This window comes from Cupressus sempervirens, chromosome 11 (genome assembly GCF_028749045.1).
Source record: "Cupressus sempervirens isolate cs-2001-9-10 chromosome 11, ASM2874904v1, whole genome shotgun sequence".
In the NCBI taxonomy this organism is placed as follows: Eukaryota; Viridiplantae; Streptophyta; class Pinopsida; order Cupressales; family Cupressaceae; genus Cupressus; species Cupressus sempervirens.
In genome coordinates, this window is record NC_143128.1 from 695,550,427 (window position 1) to 695,571,976 (window position 21,550).

The window sequence follows — 21,550 nt, forward strand, 5'->3', positions numbered from 1 at the left end:
AAGAAGTCTTGTGGAGTCTTTATTCACTCATTCATGGAGTGATTTATTCATTTATAGGGAGTGGATTCTGAGTTTAGCATGGGGTAGTTGAAGAGAGATTTTTCCTAAGTCTATATATATATGGCACCAAATGAGAGGTAGTTTACATTAGGATGTGGTGGAGTTGGGGGTTTGTGAGAAGGGCTAGTGTTGTGGTTTAGAAACAAGTAGGTTACTTGGTGGCTTGCAAGCACAAGTTGAGATCTTGGAGGTTTCTACTAGATTTTTGTTATGTTATAGATCTAGGCTAACTATGATTGAGTTGGATCTTGAGGGATCTTGCCGAACTATTTTTGTAATTGTTGTTGTATTTGGCCCTAAACTAGAAGGCCTTACTACTAAGCATATTGCATGTAAATAGTTATTTAAATAAAGAGTTGTGATTTGGTATCAAATCTTGCATTTGTGTTACATTGTTATTATGTTTCCATTATGTGGTTATTTTTTGTGAGATATGACATCTCCTTTGGGGATTCTCCTACCATACACTACATCAAGTGGTATCAGAGAAAAGGTTGTTCCTAAGTGTATAGATAAATCACTAAAGCTGAGACAGTTTGCACCAAGATCTGAGTTTAAAAAAGTTGATCTTGATTTGGGGGTGGATTGTTCTTTCTTGATTCCTAAATCTCTTGGTTATGATATGGAAAATCATGGTTTTGAATTACGAATTACAAAGGGCTTGCAGATGGATCGATGGATGCTAAGATGGAAGATTGATCTTATTGAGGCATGATCATAGAGACTTTGTGGATTGTAGATCCATGTTCTTGGACTTGTGATTTGGTTCCTAATTATTCATGTGAGGTGGTAGGTAGTGATTTGACTTACAAACAATTTGAGTTTTCACAAGGAGCATGGAAATAATTTGTTGCAAAGGGTTTGTGAAGATCTTGGGAGATGTCTTAGAGAGGATTAGACTTTGGCATGATTATGAATCTCCAAGATATGGTGGAGAGGAGGTTTTTGAGATGTCTTCTTATTTTGAAGCTAGTTTGGATGATCGAGTTAAGGAGGTGTCTACTTGGTTGCAAGCCAGTTTGGCTAATAAAGTTAAGGATGGGATCGGGAAGGCATTCCAAAAATATTTTTGGTGTTGGGGTCTACCAGTCTAGAAGAAAGTTGTTTAGCTGATTAGAAGACTTGTTCGAGAGAGAAGATGGCATAGCAAGGTCAAGTTGGAAGAGGATGGTTTTGTTGATAAATTTGTGGAGTCTAATACATAACCTATAAAAAAAATAGAGGTTTTTGTTGAGAGTATTCCTAACCTTGTTGATGATGGAATGGAGATTGGTTTTCATGGTCAATTGGTTGAGTCTGACATGGAGATTCTAGAGAACTTGATCGTGGGTGACCTGGTTTCTAGTGGTGTCAAGTTCTATGTTGCAGAGCATCTTGTTGTGAGCAAGGAGATTGTTGCTATTGTGATTTTAGTATGTGTTGATGGAGATCATCATATTTTTGTTGATGTTTCTAGTGTGGATTCACTAGTTATTTATTGGTGAAGCATTATGTTCAATTTTTTCCTAGGAATGAACATGCTAATTGGGTGGTTGAAATTCTAGTGTTTTATAGAATGATGTAGATGTGGATGAGGTGCAGATTTTCTTTCTTTTCTCTATTGGAGTGGAATCCTTTAGTGAAGATGAAGATAGTTGTTGATCTTTCTTTGGGAATCAAAGTGTGGGACACACTTTTCTATTTACTTGGGGAGTCTAATGCAGGAGCATCTTGGGTTTGCTCAGTGACTACTTTGGAGTTCATGGGAGGAGGCTTGATAGTTTATTTGGAAATTTCTTGGACTAGTACTTAGTCAAAGAAAGAGTAGTGCTCAACATGGTCTAGGAGCTCGGCATGGTTTGGGAGCTCGACATGATTTATGGAGCTCTACATGGTTAGGGAGCTCAGCATGGTTTGTGGAGCTTGGCATGGTTTTGGAGCTCAACATGTATTGGTTTCTTAGTAATGCTTGTGGGAGCTTGATGATTCTTAGGAGTTTGCCAACACTTGGCAGTGTGTTGGTTCTGACTAGAGTTCTTTGTGCATATAATGCATGTAGTATGTGATTGTGATGTGGATTGATCTAGGAATTTGTGTGGACCTATTTTTTATCTTGGTTATCTCTCCTATGTGCATTTAATCAAGGTTATAAACTTTGGGCTTGTCCTAAGTATTTTCGTGTTTTAACTATTGGTTAACACAAGGGTTAACATTTTCTTGTGAGCTAACTTTTGGCTTAAATATGCATTTAATGCAATGGGTTTATTTAATTTGTAATTTTTAGGCATACTTGTGGCTTAGTTGGGTATAAGTAAGGGGTCTTTTGTCATATTTATTCATTCATTCATGGAGTGATTCATTCATTCAGAGGCAGTGGATCCTAAGTTCAACATGGAGTAGTTGAAGAGTGAGTCTTCCTATGTATATGGGAAAAGTGTTGAATGTGAGACAGTTTATAGTAGGATGTGGTAGAGTTGTGAGTTTGTGAGAATGGCTAGTGGCTATGGTTTAGAAATAAGGAGGTTTATTGGTGGCTTGCAAACACAAGTTGAGATCTTGGAGGTTTCTACCAGATTGTTGTTATGCTATAGATCTAGGCTAGCTAGGATTGAGTTAGATCTTGAGGGATCTTGTAAAATTATTTTAATAATTGTTTTTGTATTTGGCTCTAACCCAGAAGGCCTTACAACTAGGCATATTAGATGTCAATTTTTATTTTATAAATAAAGAATTGTGATTTGGTATAAAATCTTGCATTTTTATTGTATTGTTATTGTGTTTTGGCTATGTGGTTATTTTCTATAGGCTAGGACATCTCCTTTGGGGATTATCCTACCTTGCACTATGTCAAGCTTGAACTAAGGGCCAATATGGAAGAATGGGTCTATTTAAACTTTCCTCAACTCATTTCCAAGGGTTGGATATTCACTTGTATGGACAACACCTATAATGGAGCAATTTTGTCAACAAGAACATACTTTTGAAGGATTGAGTGAAGAAGTTGGATTGAAAAGCTTACTCTTTTTAATAGAATAGTTGCTTGATCGTATGTGTTGATTTTGTACATACTTGTTTTGGTCTCAAGCATTCATTTGATAGGGTTTAGAAAATTAGTTAGATTTTGTGTTCCTATTGTCTAGTTTTGCACCACTAGCGCTAAAATGGCTATGGCTTGAACTTCCATGGTCAAAACTCCACGGCATTTGGAAATCAAGAAATAGCCCTTGTAAATAATGTAAATAGTTTTTTGGAGTCTATGCGAGTGAAAAAAGTATTTTTACAAGCAAACCATAGGAAAGCAAGGAAGGCTTCGCAAGGTACAATGAAAGCTTAAATTGAAGTTTTGATGAGAATAGTGGATTGACACGTGCCAATCTTGTTTAGGCAATGAAGGACTAAGATGCTAAGGTTTCATAACTCAAAGGAGGATGTTAGAAGTGGAGTTTGAAGCCATTTGTGAAAGAGTCATTGTCATTTCTTTGAAACCCTTAAAATAAGGGTTTTCTAAAGTCATACTATACGGTCATCATAGGAGCCTAATACCTAAAAAACTATCAAGTTTAGTTCATTAGGAATCAAAGTCTTGAACACACCAAGCTTCCTTGTTAAGATTTTTTGGGAGATATAGCTTGGTCCTTATTTTTAGGAGGGCTAATAAAGGTTCTTAGGGCTACAAGAGTAAATAGGGTAATTTAAAGTTTTAGGTATGGTATACTTACCAAAACAATGCATAATGTCATGAGATATGTTAAGAACCATGGAAAGATGGTTTGAGCTTTCTTTTGGCCATTTAGACACACTTGGTGATGTTTTTCCTGACTAAGTCAAAAAATGCAATGTTGGTGAACTAAAGGAAGAGTATGGAAACTTGAATTATTAGGGATAGTTTCTTAGTGAAAGGGGATTGGGAAGGAGTCTTCTAGGTTGGGGTTTAGAATAGGAACCCTAAGTAGGCTAGGAGTATCCTTGGCAGAGTAAGAAGTCTCTAAAGTGAAGAAGCTCCCCGTCAAAGTGATATCAAAGCCATAAGATTGTGGCTTGTAGTGGTATAATGTATTCTACTAAGTCAAGTGGATCTTGAAATATGGTCACCAATATATAGTTAGTAAAGGAGGTAGATGATAAAGAGAAGCTCATAGAAGAGAAGACCAAGCTTCTTGATGAGGCCCTAGAGGAGGTGAAAGATAAGATAAAGAAAATGGAAGATGCAGCCCAAGATAAGGACTATGAAGGCTTTAGAAAGGGTAAAGAAAAGGTAAGTTTGGAGGATCAGATACTTGAACTAGATCCTCTACTTGGTGAACACAAACCATTCCTCAAAGCCCTCAAGGAATTTGGAGGAAATAGCCTAGAAAATGTCTTACTATTCCATTGAAAGATGGATGTAGAGGTGATCCTAGAATGGATAGAGAGTATTGAAAACTACTTTAAGTCTGAGGGGATAATAGAGGCCCAAAATGTGAGATTTGCAAAATCTAGATTGAAAGGCCAAGCATTGACATGGTTAAAGTTTGTGCAAGAGGAAAGAGAGAGTGAAGGGAAGAAACCTATAGGTAACTCAAAGAATATGGTGGCAAAGATAAAAGAAACCTATTTGCTAGAAGACTATGAGATTTGGATTCACAAGCAGAGGTAGAATCTCAAGTATAAGGATCTTGATGTGACTACCTACATTGAGGAGTTCAAAAGTTGGCCCTAAGGTCAAGGGTATAAGAGGCAGAAAGAATCAAGGTGGCAAGGTAATTAAATAAATGTCCATTTAGGATGTGTTGAGTTTTTTTAGTCTCACTACATTACATAGTTTCTTTCAAATGGCTAGGAAAGTAGAAGATAGGCTGAGAAAGAAATCAAACTCAAGTTTCAAAAATAGGGGCAAAGGTAAATACTTTAGAGGTAACTCAAGTAGAGGTTTTAGTGGCAAGACCAATTAGTAAATAAGCTATGGGGACTCCAAGTGGAATGCATAGGCCAGTCAGACTAGTTAGAGGGGAGGCTCTAGTAAAGGCATTGGATCCAACAATGGTGGCAGAGGTAGATATGGAAATAGTAGTAGAGGCCCACACTTAGGAAATATGAAGTGTTATAACTATGGCAGATTGGAGCACCCTACCTACATATGTATAGAGAAGCCATCATCATCCTATGGAGAGAAGAAGATCACCTACATCCAAGAAGAAGACAATTAGAAAGTAGGAGAAGTGGATCTTGATGTAGAGAAGGGTGAGAACATCATGTTAAGGAGGGTCTTGGTTAAGTAGCTAGTAGAGGATGAACCCAACTAGAGAAGAGCACTATTTAGAACTACTTGCAAGATCCTAGGTAAGTTATGAAAAGTGATCATAGACTTAGGGTCTACTAATAATGTCTTGTTAAAGGAGGCAATACAAAAGCTTGGTTTAACAAAGATTCCCCATGTGTGTCCTTATAGGGTGACTTGGTTGAATAATGGATAGAATATCTTGGTAGATGAACAAGTATAGGAAGACATCACCATTGGTAAGTATCAAGACAAGATCTTACGTGATGTGCTTCCTGTGGATTCTTTTTATTTGCTATTAGGAAGGCCTTGGTAGTATGATAGGAAGGTAGTAGGTAATGGGAAGGAAAATGAGTATTATTTCAAGAAAGATGGGGTCACCTATAGGATACAATGCATAGTGGAAGAAGATAAAGTGGAGAATGCTACTGCCAAGACTTTATTGATGAGTGGTAAAGATTTCCTCAAGGACTTGAAGGAAGGTGAAGAGATAGGGTATGCCATCATGGTGAAGCCCAAGGAAGAGAAGTCATCTTCACAAGCACCTATAATTATAAACATATAAAACTTATTGGATTAATTCAAAGATATAATTTGTGATGGAGCACCACCAACCCTACCTCAAAAGAGAGCCATAAGTCATAAAATTGACTTCATACTAGGAGCATCACTACCAAAAAAAGTTGCATACAAGATGACTATAGAGAAGAACAAGGAGACTTTAACGCAAGTTAAAGAATTGCTTGATCAGGGGTTGATTAGGAAGAACATCAATCCATGTGTCATGCCAGTTGTCCTAGCATCTAAAATAGAGGTAAGCGGAGAATGTGTGCTGATTCTAGAGCAATCAATAGAATCATAATTAGATATAGATTTCATATTCCTAGAATACAGGATCTAATGGACTATCTAGGTGGGGATAGGTACTTTTCCAAAGTTGATGTCAAGAGTGGTTATTATCAGATTATGATGAAAGAGGGGGATGAATGGAAGTCTACATTTAAGACTATTAAAGGTCTTTTTGAGTGGTTTCTAATGTAATTTGGCCTTACTAATGCGCCAAGTACCTTCATGAGAGTCATGAATGAGGTTTTGAAAAACTACATAGGAGTGTTTGTTTTTTGTATACCTAGATGGCATCCTCATCTTTAACAAGACAAAGAAGGAACATATGAAACACCTAGAGATGGTGTTGAGGAAGCTTCAAGAGGAAAAGTTGATAGTGAACCTTGAAAAGAGTGAGTTCATGAAGGAGGATCTAGTGTATTTGGGGTTTGTAGCATCCCAAGGGAATGTAATGATGGAGAAGGACAAGGTGGAGGAAATCTTGAGTTGGCCTACTGCTAGATCTACTACTAAGGTTAGAAGTTTTCATTGCCTAGCACAGTTCTATAAGAAGTTTGTGAGGAGATTTAGTGAAATTTCTCTACCAATAAATGACACCATCAAAGGAGGTATGAAGACCAAGTTCACAATGACCAAGATAGTAGATGCATGTTTTGAGAAGTTGAAGAAAGAAGTGGCAACACAACATGGAGTAATGTAGTAGATACAAGTTTTGAGAGGTTAAATAAAGAAGTGGCAACACAACCAATATTGGTTTTTCCTAGTTTTGAGAAACCATTTGTGGTGGAGTGTGATCCTAGTAACATAGAAATTGGGTTAGTTTTAAGACAAGAGGGTAGACAAGTAGCATTTTTTAGTGAGAGCCTTAATGAAGCTAAGACAAGGTATTCACCATATGGCTTGGAGCTCTATGCAATTTTACAAGCCCTCAAGAAGTAGATGCATTACCTATTTCCTAAGGACTTTGTGGTCTTTACAAATAACCAAGTCCTAAGCTTTGTCAACTTACAAGAGAAGCTAAGTTTGAGGCACATCAAATGGATGGAGTTCTTTTAGTCCTACAATTTCACCATTAAATACAAAATGGGGAAAAATAATAAGGTGGTTGATGCTCTAAGTAGGGGTTTGTTGATAGTACACGAGGTCAAGTTGCAGAGCATAGGATTGGATGGGTTCAAGGACCTATATAAGGAGGAATTGACTTTAAAGGCCTACAAAGTATGTCATAATTTTACAAATCATTTTCATAGTGACTTTTTTGAATACACCTTGTAGAATGGGCTATATTTTAAGGTTCAATAGTTTTGCATCCCAAGGGGATCTATGAGAAAAAATCTCATACAAGAAAAGCACAATGGGAGCATGAGTGGTCACTTTGGTCTTAAAAAGACCTTAGACCTTGTAGAGAGGTTCTACCACTAGCCCAAGATGTAAAGGGATGTAAGGAGGTATGTGGAACAATGTGGAATATGCCAAAAGGAAAAGGGCACTTCATCAAATGCAATAATGTACCAACCTTTACTCATTCCTAATAGGTCTTGGGAATGCATCATCATAGATTTCATAATGGGATTGCCAAAGACTAGGATAGGGTTAGATAGTGTGTTTGTGGTGGTGGATATGTTCAAAAAAATTAGCCATTTCATCCCATGCAAGACAACACATGATGCAAGAAATATTGCCAACCTACTCTTCAAGGAGGTCATTAGGATACATGGCTTACCAAGGAGTATAGTTGCTAACAAAGATTTCAAGTTTATGGGGTACTTTTGGAATTCCCTATGGAAGAGGCTTGGAACAAACCGAGCACATAGTTCTTCCTACCATCCTCAAATAGATGGGAAAATAGAGGTCATGAACATGCTCCTAGGAAACCTATTAAGGTGCCTTACCAAGGACTATGGGAAAAGTTTGAAACAAGTCATCCCTCAAGCTAAATTTACCTACAATGACAATAAGAACTAAATGACAAGGTTAAGTCCTTTCCAACGAGTGCATGAGATTTTTCCAAGGGACATCATGGAGCTAAGGGACTTACTAGGCTAAGCCAACATCATTGGGCATGCTAATGACTTTTTTCAATCCATGAAAGAAGTGCATGATTAGGTTAAATAGACCTTGATGGAGGTAAATTAGAAATTGAAGGAGAACAAGGATAAGGTGAGAACATGATTGTAGTTTCAAGTGGGAGACTTAATGATGGTTTATGTAAAAAAATCCAAGTTACAAAAGGGCATCCCAAGAAATTTTCAAATGAGGAGGATTAGGCAATGCAAATTACATGAGAACTATGAACCCAATGCCTACAAGATAGACTTATTAAAGGACATGGCTATCTCTCCCATCTTTATTGTCAAAGACCTAACACCTTATAAGGGTCCTAAGGTGGATGAAGTAGAGTATCAAGAAGAGCTAAGAAAGGATATATCAGACCTAAAAGTACCTAAAAGGAAGCAACCACAGGTGGAGAGGATTTTGGATTATAGAGTGAAGAAGAGTACAAGAGAGAAGTTATATAAGGAAAATCTAGTGAAATGGTTGGATACACCTAAAGCTAAGGAAACTTTGATTTCTAAGAGTAATTTCAAGAAGCATGGAATCAGTAAGGAGTTCCTCTCTCCACTAGTACCTTAAACTTCTTCTTGTAGGGGGAGAATGGTGTAGGAGCACCTAGGGGTAAAGGTGAAATCCTAATGCATTTCTAGTTTGTAAATGGTCTAGCCAACTATTGAATAAATAAGTACTAGGAATAGAGTCCCAAGGTAATTTTAGGAAGTTTAAATAGGTAGGATTTTGAATTTGAGTCAAGTTTTGGCAATTAGGTCTTGATAGGATAAATTGTTAAAAAAATGCTCAATGAGGCAAAATATGAAAAATGCCTTAAAAAGGGAAAGACATGTGCAATAGTTGTCCTTAGATTTTTTCAGTTCATTTTATAAGGTTTTGTAATAGAATATCCAATTTTTAAGACTCATTGTGCAAAATTCCAAAGGTTGTCAAAAGGTTGCTCATTGACAACTTTGCAATTTTTGCAAATTTGGATGACAACTTTTTGCACAGTTTTGGGAAGAATGAACTACATGGGTATTTATGGCTCTAACCAAGGTCCAAGAAGGAAGAGAGATTCTATTTAAACTTTATTCAACTCATTTTTAAGGGTTGGATATTTACTTGTATGGACAACACCTATAGTGGAGCAATTCTGTGAATAAAAACATAATTTTGAAGGATTGACTAAAGAAGTTGGATTAAAAAGCTTTCTATTTTTAATGAAATAGTTTCTTCATCACATATGTTGATTCTATGCATACATTTTTTGGTCTAAATCATTCATTGATAGGGTCTAAAAAATTATTTAGATTTTGTGTTCTTGCTATCCAATTTTGCATCACTAGCACTAAAATGGCTATGGATTGAACTTCCATGGTAAAAAACCATGGCCTTTGGAAATCAAGAAATAGCCCTTGTAAATAATGTAAATATTATTTTTTGAGTCTATGGAAAAATGAAAGAGCTATTTTTACAAGCGAGCCCCAAGCAAGCAAGGAAGGATTGGCAAGGTGTAATGAAAGCTTGATTTGAAGTTTTGATGAGAATTGTGGATTGGCATGTGCCAATATTGTTTAGGAAATTAAGGAGTATGAAATTAAGGGTTCATATCTCAAAGGAGGAGGTTGGAAGTGGATTTTGAAGGCATTGGTGAAAGAGTCATTATCATTGCCTTTGAAACCCTTAAAATAGGGGTTTTCTAAAGTTGTACTATATGGTCATCACAAGAGTTTAAGACCTAAAAAAATCCTTAATTTTAGGTCATTAATAATCAAATTCATGAAGATACCAAGTGGATTTTTTAAGATATTTTGGGAGTTATAGCTTGGTCCTTATTTTTAGGAGGGCTAATAGGGGATCTTAGGGCTACAAGAGCAAACATGATAATTTAAAGTTGACTAACCAAAACAATGTAGAATATCATGAGATTTATTTAGAACCATGGAAAGATGGTTTGAGATTTTTTTGTCCTTTTAGGAACACTTGGTGAAGTTTTTCCCCATTAGGTGAAAAAGTTCAATGTGAGTGAACTGAAGGAAGAGGATGGAAACTTGAATTGTTGGGAGAGTTTCTTGTTTAAAGGGGATTGAGAAGGAGTCCTATAGGTTGGGGTTTATTATATGAACCCTAAGTATGCTATATCATCCTTGGTAGATGAAGAAATCTGTAAAGTGAAGAATCACCCTATTAGACCTATTCTAAGAGGATAGGTCCTGGGTGCCACTAAGAGCCAGGGTAGATGGTAGAGAGATAAGGTAGAAATATGGAAGAAAAAAGAGGAGAAAGAGAGAGATCACAAGAATATCCATGATCCAAAGAGGAAATCATGAAGAGGGGGGAGCTCAATGGTCTTAAAGGGGAAGTGTTTCTATTTTAATATAGTACATTAGATATGTAATAAACAACATTGCAAATTCTTATTTTTCCATCAGGATCCTACTATTTAGTTCTTGATTAAAACTCACTTAATTGTGTTTCATGAGCAATAGTAACATGACCCAATCTCTCATGAGAATCAATTAAACACTTAACAATCATTAGAGCTAGAAGATTCTTAGATTAGTGAAGCGCAAGGACATCTAATTATGTCACTTATCCTAATACTACTCCAACTTAAACACACTTAACTATAAAGTATCCTTTGTGCTTGTACTACTCCATCTTGAGTGCACTTAACTAAAATAATTCCTACATGATTGAGCCCAAACATGAAGCTAGATTAATACTAGGGTGGGTGAGCTCCCAAGAAGTCCCAATGCTTCACCTTTATGATCATCATCTAGATGAAATGAGTGTTAAGTATTCCATTCAATCTCATGAGAGATGGGTTCATGTGAACCACTAATCATAAAATATGAGATAGTGAGTTTGAATCAATAAGTACATAGTTGAATCCCGATAACAATCCAAAATTTGAATTTATATATAAAATATCTCTTACTTATCAAGAGTGCACATCAGATTCTACTACAAAAGAAGAGTATGTTTCTATTGCAAGTATTTATGATCAATTAATTTGGATGAAATAGATATTCAAGGAGATTGTTATATCCTTTAATGAGCCTATTATTATGTATAATAATGACACAAGAACCATATACACATCAAAGAATCATGTCTTACATTCCATAAATATATCTATAAACTATCATTTTCTAAGAGATAAAGTAATAGAGAAGGAAGTCAGACTAGAATATGTAAACACAAAAGAACAAGTTGCATACATTTTTCTAAACATTTTCCTAAGGACACCCTTGTTTATCTCAGGGGCATGCTTGAGTAATGGCTTCACCTAACAAGAAATAATTAATGCAAGTTTGCACCAGTCTTCTATAGATCAAAGCACATTGATACAATTGGATATGATGTCTACTACTAATCCTAAGGGGAAGCCATTGAAATGAGAATAGATAAATCTTAGAGATATTTTAGTCAATTATTATTAAAAGTGTTTGATTACACTTCATTTTCCTTTTTGATTACATATTGTCTTGATTGAAGAAAGAGTTGAGATTAGAGGAATTCCATTAATTTATTCAAGGAAACAAATTAGTTAGGAGAGATTATTTTCACACGGGGAGAGTTCAGTGTTTTGGATATTTGAAATTATTTTGCAACCCTTTTCCATTGATGTCAAACAAAGAGTTATATGATCCAATTTTGATACATTCTCAATATTTTCCCATCGCTGTGTTGATTTTTTTTTGTTTTTATTCATTTCAATTAATTTTCACTAAAATTTAGGTTTTTAAATAAAAATATATAGTTTTTTGGTTTGTTTTATAAAAAATAAATTGTAATTGAAATTGTATCTTCATTTTCAATATAATTAGAATGTATGACACTAATCTACCTCCAAACACTCCCTTACAAAACTATGATCCTAGAGACATTCAAAAACCACCTCCAAATGATCCACAACCACCTCTAAATGAATCACTAAGTATACCCTCCCCACATTGAAGATTTGAATGAAGACAACCTCAACTAATTGAGGTTTTTCCAATAAATTTATACTAATATCCTTGTATTTTATCCCATCCTATCCATCTGAAATACTATTGTAGTTAATATTGAGACCCTTATCAAGAAACACATTGTTTCTCTTCATTGGCATGACTAGATGCATGCCAAGTTTGATGAAAATTTAGATTATGATGGGGTTTTGGCCCTTAACATTAAAAAAAATGAATTGCTAACCTATCTTTCAACCCTAAGAATAGTATAAAATTTGACCTTAGGTAACCCAAATTGTCTATAAAATGGTGCACCAATAAGGCCATTCATACTCACTTCTAGGATCACTAATGGATGGTTTTTTACAAACCACCACACAACAATATGGTGGTGCCCATATACTTCTTAATAAAAATTTATGTTTATTTTTTGCAAGGGCACAAATTGAATTACTAGAGCATGAGGCTCAAAATGGGTACAGGAGGAGGAGCTTCATAAAATAGACCATTTTCCCAATAGAAAAAATACTACCACAAATTCCCTTCCCCCTGCCCACATATGTCTCCCCCTATCCTCTAGTGCAATATCTTGATATCTTTACTAAGCCTACCTAGAGCCATTCATATACTAAGTAGCATACTAGTCATGTAGAATAGGACGGTGTCCAGTCCTTTTGTTGATGATGTTGGTGCTAATACATCAGACAATATCTCACATGTCTATGTTTCCCATACTTGTATTATGTGCAAGAATATTTCTGTAAGACCCCTAAGTGATTCTAATTTTTAATTTGTAGTTGGGGATGAGGATATAGTAAACATGGCTAGATAGAGTACTACAATGCATTTTAGAAACAAGGAGTGGGAAGTAGAGCCATGGACTCCTTTTATTAAGGTAAGTCTATATATTTGATTTGTTATAGCATAGTTGATTTAAACTTAATATTTATATTATAATAATTTTGACAACTTCAAACTTATGAACATATATGTGATTCCTTTATGTTCAACTAATGATAGAGGAGGAGATCATGAGGTAGGTGAATGATAACACTCTTGGCTATTTCATTTGTCCTTGAGACCTCGATAGTAAATTGTTTATTATTCATTGCATTCCAATTTGATATTGAATTATACAGGTAAGTGCACAAAGTTGTGCTATCAAAGAGAGGTATACGTGACCACTTTTTTTTTTTGAAATCAGCAATTTATGAACTTCAACTATAATTTGGAGATAGTTACACTCAAAATTGTAAAATATGAAAAAAAAAAAGAAAAAAGTAGTAGTCCTTTGAATCTAGTTTCTAAACTACTAACTTTTTTCAAAATTGTTTAGTTTTAGGTCCTCAAAAAAGGGGGCCATAGAAAGTGGTACTATTTTTTAAGGAAAAAATATAACATAGTGCAAAGTGTGGGCCCCTTAAAATTTCAATTTTTTTTTTAAAATCATTTAATTGCTCTAGTAAAATGTTACCAAACACTATGTAGTTCATCCCAAAAATTTTAGGTAATTTTATAATGTGTAATTTTTTTTAATGAATTTTGTAAGTGGGAACATCCCAATTAATGCAAAAGATATAAGTGCTCCCTCCTAGATATTATTGAAAACTAATCTGAAATCAAATTTTTTTTTTTCAAAGTGTGTAGAATGGTGTCTTGTTTCTAAAAAAAAGACTAGTTGCAAAATACAATGAATGAGCCAAAATCTACACACCAATTAGTACATGTTGATTTTTAGAGAAAAAGGATATACTTTCAAAATAAATTATAGTTGAAAGGCTTGAAATGGTATTAATTAGAAATAAATTATATGGTTATATAGCTAACATAGTGATCTACAATATCATGTAACCTAATTTTATCAATACTTGACCACAAGGAAACTTGAAGGAGAGCATAGAAGAAAACTCAATAATTTTGTGTATGCTTTCTGAAAAACACATCTCATACCAATTTAGATCCTCCAAAGATTTGGGGTGGATCCCCAAGGAAAATACAACCCTTAGGCTTGGTTTAATCCAATGCTTTATATAGTATGCACACACATGCACTATAATGTGTGTGCAAAATGTAAGATATTTTTTAATTTGAGGTTTACATAGCATGCACACACATTGTATTTCAATAGAAAGGATGGATAGGGAGAGAGTAAATGAGATAGGTAGAGAGTGAGATAGGGTAGAGAGTGAGAAAGAGTAGAGGATGGGGAGAGAGTAAAGGATAGGATGTAAAGAGAGAGGATGGGGAGAGAGTATGGGAAAAAAGAGAGAGAATGGAGAGAGAAGGGGATGGAGAAAGAGCATGGGATAGGATGTAGAGAGAGACAAAGAGAGGGAGTAAGGTAGAGTAAGAGAATAAGAGAGTATGGGATGGGGGGAGAAAGGGAGGGGAGTGAGAAAAATAGAGATACAAGTCAAGAGAGTAGAGGAGAGAGAGAGAGAGAGAGAGAGAGAGAGAGAGAGAGAGAGAGAGAGAGAGAGAGAGAGAGAGAGCATAGTGTGGATGCACTATAATGCATGTGCATTATATTTAAACATCGAAAACTAGTTACAAGAAAATTTTGGGTCCCTTATGACTCATATTCTCTATATTTGTCTACATTTTGTTATTATTTTATGGCAAAAAGCATGGGTTTCATCATATTGGAAACTAGCAAACACCAAATCCAATCATTGAATACACTATTTGATGGGTCTTTGAACATTCTTTTTTATAGAAAAAGGTTAGTGTACTCCTTTTAAATATTCATTGTTACTATAGAGACCAATTTCATCATAATTGTACAAGTTATTTAATATATAGGGAACTCATTAAAAATTTTATGTTTGAATGAAGTGTTATTTAGATTTGATTAGAAGTTTTAATGTTTGAATAATTCATTATAATTTTACAAGTTGTTTAATATATATTATGTATTCATTGAAATAATTTTAGTTTGTATATGTATTTGAATGATTTGTTACTTACAAACTGCAAGTAATTCATATGTTTTAATAATTTGACATGTATAAATCATCATCATGCCAAGGAAGAAACCATAAACTCAAACAAAGGAAGAGATGGAGAGAGATTTTCCAATTAAAAGAGATAAACAAAGAAAATTACAATGTAGTAATGAAGAATTTTCTTTCAAAGAGGAACATGAACCACCAACACAAAGAAACAAAAAGGAAGAATTGGAAAGACAAAGAGAACAAATGAGACTCTTATGCTCAAGAAGACAATTGAATTGTGAAGTTATGCCATCTTCCAATGTCTAAATCATATCATCATCTCATGTTGAAGAGATTCCAATTTCTATGTCTGGTGATGTACACACTCTATCATGTCATGTTGAAGGAACAACATCAACATATCAAGTAGGTGATATTCCATCTTTTGCATCTTATTGCCAAGGAACATCATCTTTGGTTCAAGATACACAATTCACTCAACCTTATGTTGATGTTCAAAATGTTGAGGGAATGGAAGAGATTATAAGACCTTCTAAAATCTTTTTATAAGACTAAAATATTTGATTGATATTGATACTAACATTTTGAAATCAATGCCTAACAAGATTAGCAAGCATACTTGTCAAAGAAAAGTTAATCATATGTGGAGATTATTCTTTGAAGAATTAAATCTAATTATTTTTTGAAATGATGAGGAATTTGAGATTTAGGTCCATCATTAAGATTCTTGGGATAAGAATGATGGATGATTCAAACAAAGCATTGTAAAGAATCTAATGAGTGTATATGAAAAAGTGGGTTCTAAAGAATGCACCAAAGATAGTAATATCACAAGACATGTACTTATATCAATAATAGTAATTACCCAATTTAAGAAAGTTCAAATCATGAGAAAGACAAGAAAAACATTGAAAATCAATAGAGGTTTTCCAAAGAGAGCAATGGCAAGGCATGAAAGAGTGGACGATCCAACAAAAAATGAGTTATGGACATTTAGTGGTAGACTACAACAAAAGGATAAAGAAATTAGTGAAGCTTTGAAATAATTGATTGAATATTTTTGGACAAGTGACACAAATTTTTTCCCTAATCAAAGAGATGTTGTAAGGATGATTGGTAGTTGAAATCGTGATCCACGTGCGAAACATTTTTTGGACTCAACTTAGATGTAATTTTTTGCAAAATTTATTGGTATGTATCCTCAAATCTGAATAAGTAAAATATTTTTTGAGATAGGTAAACCATTTTATATAAAGATAAATCACACACACACAACTTGTTGTTGTAGGATACATATTGAATTCACTAACCATTTTGATGTTTTTAGATATATATGTGTGTATTTTCATTCTAAGTTTGTTTTGCAAGATTGTGACATAAATGAGCCATCTAGATCTTTAAGGGAATTCATATCCCATATTTTATGTGAAATATGGAATGGTCAATAATATTACAAGTTGTCATTCTTGGATGGTACATGCTTATTTTGTGGTTCTTTGCAACTTTTATCAACTTGTGAACATATGGATAGTACACATTGATGCAGGAACACCCAATGGTGTAAGGGCAATCTTATATCACCCAAAAATATGCTTATTTTTTTAAAAAAAATTTAGATACCCATTTGAGTCAAACAGAGATCCCAACTCTCATAGTTCTATTATTGGTTTTCTAGGTTAGAGTTTTTAGCACCCTAGGATATGTGCCAATATATAAAATAGGTTATTTTGTAATTGAGAAATCATTATGATGATTTAGAGGGTGTAAGTTGGAGGGATGATTATAATTATAGTTTAAAGCACTCCAAAAATAGAATTAGGTCAAAAGGCTTTATGGTTTGAAAGTTATTGCAGTTTTAAGTTGCTTAGAGACCTCTTAAGAGCACTTCAAAGTTAGATTTGAGACACTAAATGGCCTTTTATAGGCCCAAAAGATAGGGGAAAAGAAAATTTGGTCCATAGGGCTATTGAGTGCTTGGAAAAATTTCTAGAAATGTAAATAGTTCACCAATTGGAGTCCCAAATCAAAAGTTATGCCTCGTAGAAGTTGGACTACCATTTATGGATTCTTCTAATTTTATACCATCTTCTGACATTTTTTCTAGAACCTTTATTTTTGTGTTGGATGCAAAATTTCATATTCTAAAATTTATTCCTAACCTTGAACCTAATTTGGTTTACTTAAAGGACATTTTTGGCATTGTAAAGGCATTTCTTGGTGGAGTTTGGGAGAAGGTACTGGAGGAGGTTTTTTCTCTAGGATCATACAACATTCTAAGCCTATAGGGCATGTCTTTGGGTCTATTTTCATTATAATGAATGTATTAGTAGATCACTTCTAATAATATTATTATCCTTTTCCTATTGCATTCATTTTTGTCTTGGGTTGTGTCTTCATGTAGTGGTATCAGAGTAGGTTTTCCTCTGTGTGCAGATAGAGTGCTAACTGTGAGCTAGTTTGCACTAGGACTATGTGGTTGTGGGTTTTGATATAAGAATATGTCTCAATGAAGGGACCATGGTGGAAGGGTCAAAGTTGTTACTCCTAAGGTTAGATCCCTCCATAGACAAGTCTAGGCATTGTAGGATGAGATTTGTAGAGAGATGAATGTTACCCTAGGTGACGAAAGTGAGGAAGTAAATGAAGAAGGAAATGTTGGGAAAGAAGGGGAAGGAGATGGAGAACTCCTAAACCAACTAGAGGAGAAGATTTTTAGGTTTCCAAGCTTGGAAAAAGGACTAAAATTGACATTGACATGTTTTTGGGAAATCTAAACCTAGATGAGTTGATCAACTAGGTCAATGAGGTGGAGGATATTGAGGATCCTGATAAGGTTAAGTTTACAAAGGAAAAAATGAAAGATTGTGCCAAAATCTAGTGGCAAGAGATTTAGTTGGAAAGAAATAAAAGAGGAAAGGAGAAAATCACAATATGGGATCACATGGTGGACAAACTAAAGAAGCAGTTCATTCCCATTGATTACGAGCTTGATTTGTTCAAAAAGATGGAAGGGTTAAAGCAACTAGGAAAATCTGTCCATGAATACATAGAATAGTTTTACCGAGTCCTTATTAAGGCAAGGCATGTAGAAGAAAGCAAGGAGAAGATTGTATATTACCTTAATGGGTTAAGACCCAGCATTCAAGAGGAGTTAAGTCTAGTTAGAATGACTAGCATTAAAGAGGCATACCAATTTTGCTTGCAAGTTGATGAGAAGATAAAAAAAAGGTTTGATGGAAGACAATGAGGGTGTAGGCAAGGAGTAAGGGATGGTGGCAAGTCATTTAGAGGCTGAAATGGGAACTAGAAGAAAAATGAAGATGTGGGTACTAGCCAAAATCAGAGGAACAAGGGTTTTAATCACTCCCTTGATCAAAACTTTAGAGATCATAGAGGAAGAGGTAGAGGATGTGGACAAGGTTTAGAAAGAGGAGGCTTTTTTGGTAACCATTTTCATTGTAATGAAGAAGGTCATCGTGCCTTTGAATGACCTCAATTCCAAGGAAGGGAAAATATGAGAATTGATGGTCAAGCAAGGGTTTCTCATGTGAATGATGATGCATAGTCATCACATTCAAAGGATATAGAAAGAGGAGAGGTTCTAGGTAATGAAAGCATCTTATTGAGTGGTGAGACTAAACTTAGATAGAGGAGTTTCTTTTGTACCAGGTGCAAGTGTGAGGGTAAATGTTGTGATGTGATTGTTAATGGTGGAAGCATTGACAACTTGGTGTTAGAGGAGATGGTCTCAAAGCTAAAGCTCAAGAGGGAGAAACACCCCCAACCCTATCAGATTGCTTGGATGCAAGATGATCATAAGGTCCTCCTTAGTGATCAATGTTTGGTAAATTTCAAGATTGGGAATTACCATGACAAGGCTCTCTATGACATCATCCCAATGGATGTCTGCCATTTATTGTTGGGAAGGCTGTGGTAGTTTGATAAGCATGCTATAAATGATGCTCATGAAAATACATACTCTCTGACAAAGGATGGAGTTTGCTACAAATTGAAGCCCTTGATAAATGAGGGTGAAAAGGTATGCATTAGTGCTAGGGCATGTCTTGTTGATGGAAGAAAAATTCTAGTTGGGATGAAACATCAGCATATGTGTTATGCTTTAATTCCTAGAAAAGATAAGAAAGGTAGTAGTGAAGTTCCACTTGAAGTTTTAGGTCTATTAAGTGACTATGGAGATGTCATCTGTGATAATGTTCCAGAAGGGTTGCCATCAATAAGGCAAATCAGTCATCAAATAAATTTAGTCCCTGGTGCTAGTTTTCCTAATAAGGCTGCTCATAGGATGACTCCTAATGAGACTAAGGAGCTAAATAGATAAGTTTAGGAGTTTTACAGGAAAGGTTTGATTCAAGATAGCCTAAGTCCATGTGTAATACCTATAGTGCTTGCACCAAAGAATGATGGAGAATGGAGAATGTGTACAGACTCTCACGCTATAAATAAAACAACCATCAAGTACTAATTTCCTTTTCCAAGGATGGATGATCTTATGGACTACTTGAGCAGAGCTCAATACTTCATAAAGATAGATCTCAAGAGCGGCTATCACTAGATACAAATATATGAGGGAGATGAGTGGAAGACTACTTTCAAGACCAATGCACCAAGCACCTTCATACAACTCGTGAATGAGGTATTAAAGAATTTTTTGCAAAAATTTGTTATTGTATATCTAGATGATATTTTACTTTTAGTACGTCTTTCGATGAAAATTTATTGCACATTTGTAAAGTCCTTGAAAGGTTGGGAGAAGATAAATTGTTGATTAATTTGACAAAGTATAGCTTTTTCAAAAGCGAGTTAGTCTATTTGGGGTTTTTTGTATTAGCTAAGGGTCTCAAAATGGACCCAAAGAAGGTGAAGGTCATCTTGGAATAGCCTACCAAGGTCTACCATTGAGGTGAGGTCATTCCATGGTATGAATAGTTTTTTCAAGAAATTCATTAGGAATTTTAGTAGTATATGTGCACCCCTAACTAAAAAATAAGGGGAGATAGAAAAGAGTTCAAGTGGACTATAGGAGTTGCAATGAGTTTTGAATTGTTAAAGAAGAAGGTGACAGAGAAACCCATATTAGAACTTCCCAATTTCAACAAAGTTTTCAGGTGGATTATGATTCTAGTGGTAGTGCTCTTGGGGCTATGTTGAGCCAAGAAGCTAAACCTATTGCCTATTTTAGTGAAAAATTGAATGATGCAAAGAAGAAGTATTCTATTTATGATCAAGAGTTATATGCAATAGTTTAGACCTTAAAGAAATGGAAGCATTTCTTATTTCCAAAAGATTTTTTTTTGTATACTAGTCAATGGGTATTGTAATACCTAAATAACCAAGGTAAATTCACTTAGAGACATTTAAAATGGGCAGATTTCATTTAAAGTTATACATTTATATTAAAACATAGAAGAAAAAGGTCTAATAGGGTTGTAGATACATTAAGTAGCAGAAAGTTGTTGCTAATAGTAATGCAAGTTGAAGTGGTTGGGTTTGATGAACTTATGAATCGGTAACTTGAGGACCTTGACTTTGCTGAGGCTTGGAAGGCTTGTAAAGAACCTATTACTCTAGATAGGACTAGGTGGCTAGATTACATGATTCAAGATGGTATGTTGTTTAAGGGAAGTCAATTATGTATTCCAAGGAGTTCCATGAGGGAGAGCTTGATCAATGAGAATCACAGTGGAGGGATGGAAGGACACTTTGGTTGAGATAAGACTATTTCCATTATTTGAGAAAATTGTTTTTGGCCTCAATTGTTACTGGATGTGAAGAAGTTTGTGCAGAGTTGTCAAGTATCTCAAATAGCCAAAGGATTTAGTCAAAATACTAGACTCTATCAGCCATTTCCTATTCCATCAAAGCCATGGGAGGACATAAGTATGGATTTTTTTCTTGGATTGCCAAGGACACAAAGGGGTAATGACTCAATATTTGTGGTCATTGATAGGTTCTCCAAGATGGCACATTCCATTCTATGCCACAAGACTCATGATGCAATGCATATTACATTTTTTTTTAGAGAGATGGTGAGGCTACATGGTCTCCCCAAAAGTATTGTTTTTGATAGAGATACTAAAATTGTTGGGTATTTTTTGAGGACTTTGTGGAAGAAGTTAGAGATAGAATTGAAGTTTAGTTTTGAACATCATCCATAGACTAGTGCACAAACAAAAGTAGTGAATAGAAGTCTAGGTAATTTACTAAGGTTTTTAGTAGGAGATAAGCCCAAGGGATGGGATTTGATTCTACCATAAGCAAAATCTATATAAAATAATCATGTGATTATAAGAATAGGAGTACTGGTAGATCACAACTCCAAATTGCATATGGGAGTAGTCCAAGGACTACACCAAAGTTGAGGAAGATGGAGCAAGGGGAGAGGACAAGTGCTGAGGTAGAAGACTTTGCTGAAAATGTCAAGAACTTAC